The sequence below is a fragment of the Callorhinchus milii genome, unplaced genomic scaffold (assembly GCF_018977255.1).
Source record: "Callorhinchus milii isolate IMCB2004 unplaced genomic scaffold, IMCB_Cmil_1.0 Scaffold4, whole genome shotgun sequence".
In the NCBI taxonomy this organism is placed as follows: Eukaryota; Metazoa; Chordata; class Chondrichthyes; order Chimaeriformes; family Callorhinchidae; genus Callorhinchus; species Callorhinchus milii.
In genome coordinates, this window is record NW_024704745.1 from 18,371,988 (window position 1) to 18,374,524 (window position 2,537).

Genomic DNA, 2,537 nt, shown 5'->3' on the forward strand with positions numbered 1-2,537 from the left:
TGACTAAATTGTTTCAAATCACACATGAAATCATCTTCTATTTTAAGATCAATGTGACGTTGTTATTGACTGCGCCTAATCTGAAATAGTAGGGCCAATTTGTCATTTTATGCCATCACTTTAATCAAACGTAAGCATTAGTAAGTGTGGGAGCTATTACAATCATCATCTTAACCTTTGGTAATAACAGAACTATCTTTGGCTCTGCATGGGTGCAGCTTACCCAGCTAAAATTGGAACTCATCATTCTTCATCAATCTAAACGGTGAATGTTTTTATTCAAGGTGATGTTCAAACGGAGAGCATCACCTCTCTAAATTGCGTAAAATGGCAACATACTGACAGCAATAAATAAATAATGTGGCAATTTTCAGATGCATCATAACAACATTTTAAATAATATACCTAGGATTTTTAATATCCTGGTAAGGCATTGACTACCGTTCTTCTACTGCTGTCAGTCTATAATTATAGTTACATGTGACAATGGGGTACATCAGAAAAGTATTATTTGTTTCCATTTATAAGCTTTGGTAAAGCAATAGTGATTCAGTATTTTGCTGCAGTTTTTTTTTCATTTTTATAAAAATATAACGATCACAATCAAATTGTCAACTCGTTTTCCTCTCCTATTCTTCATTTATTGTTTCTTGTTCAAAAGTGCTCTGACCATCAACATCTCCTTTTCCTTACAAACAGATCTAGTTTTCTCTTTGATGCATTTATGATATCTGATTCAGTGGATTTCCCCAGAAATACATTTCATGTCTATTAGCCTTTGAATGAGATAGTTCTGCCTATTTAATCCTAAATTCCTGAGGGCTTTTTTGTTGACGTTAGAAGAAGTACCATTGATATATCGGCTTCTAAAGGGATTTCTATATTATAATCACATGCTGTCAAAATCGCTGGACTTAAAAGTTCACAGGAATTTCAGGCAACTGATACCCCAAATTCAATGGAGTATTTGTGTTTCCTGGTCCTGTAGGACTATTTTCTCTTAAAATGTAACATTACACACAATTGCAGAAAATTCTTAAATTTTCTTTTAATTTGGAAACCTACATGCAGTACCTTGCAGTTATCAGTACAGTATTTAAACTTTATTTGCCAGTTATCAGTTCATGTGAATATTCTACCAAGCTCTCTTCGTAGGACCTTTGCTACCCCCTCTAATTCTACAATTCTGCTTAAATTGATATTATCTGCTATTTTAACTATCTTGAGTCTGCGAATCCAACTCATTGTGGAGTCCTGTAGCTCAGTGGTTAGAGCACTCGCCTTACAAGTGAGAGACCTGAGTTCGATCCCCGGCAGGGTGAGACGTTGGGCAAGTTCCTTTACTCCACACTTGTTTACCTAGCAGCAAGGAGGAACCAGGTTGTTAGTCGATTGGTGGATCACTTTTCTGGGGGTAATAATTCCTTTAAAAAAACAATAATAATCAATTGGTTACTTAATTCATGACTGTTTGTGGGACACTGCAGCACACAGCTGGCTGTCGTGTTTCGCCTACAAAAAAATATAGTCGATTCACTTTACATTTTCACGTTTGCAGGGCTATGAGGAGAGAGCGGGGGAGTCGGATTGATTTGGATAGCTTTTTTTAAAGAGCCGGCACAGACACAATGAGCCGGATGGCCTCCTTCTGTGCTGTATAATTCTATAATTTTACAGTATATTCTGTGAAGAGCTTTGAAATGTCTTGAAGATGTAATAAGGCGCTATATTTAATGCAATGATTATTATTAATGAGGAACAGGAGGGGTCCCAGTAGTACCTCTTCCCACTTTGATCTGGCTCCCTCCCCTAAATGCCTTTTCCCTCTGCTCTTCATTCTCCAATCTTATCCTCCTCAGGAATAAGGCCATGCTTCCATGTTTCTATATACCAAATCATCAATCTGTTTCATTCTTACATCCTTATAAAATGTCATATTGTTCAAATCAAATGTGTTTAATGGCATAAATGTTTCAAAGGTTAAACATCTCAGCTTGTTAATACGTGTAAAACCACTGAGTAACTCCTTTAATCATTTCATGCTCATTTAGATGATTATTCTACCCTCTTTCTCCTCAGTTGATATTTTTCTGTCACACTATATTACCACCTCACGACAGACAGTTCCTTTCTCATTCCGGTTATCTATTTAAGTCACTGGCAAATTGAGGTTGAGTGCAAAAAGAGCTGTACTATATGCAGTCAGAATTTTGATGACTGCTTCTAGATAAGGCAAAGCTTTCAACAAGTTTAAGTGGGATTTGAAGATTTCTATTGTGCAAAAGGAATAACTGATCCTATAGCAGATTGTTCGACATAAAATCACCAAGCCAATTACTCTGGAGGAAATGACAAGATTGATAGCCATCATCATAATCTCATAGGAAAAAAGGATTAAAATGTAAGGGCAGACTGCATTTACAAATACTACAATCATCTCTACAATCGTCATCAAAAGTCCAGGGATGCTGTCTCAGTTAAAATTCCCTGAGAGTTAAGATTATTTCTATTACACCACTTAAGGTAATAGTAAAAAT

The 2,537-nt window shown here is 36.1% G+C and overlaps 1 non-coding gene across 1 annotated transcript; it reads left to right on the top strand.

Annotated features, from left to right (window-relative positions):
* Positions 1-1,250: 1,250 nt before the first annotated feature.
* trnav-uac lies at positions 1,251-1,322 on the top strand. Its single transcript has one exon. It is a non-coding gene; the product is annotated as a tRNA-Val (tRNA).
* Positions 1,323-2,537: the final 1,215 nt, after the last annotated feature.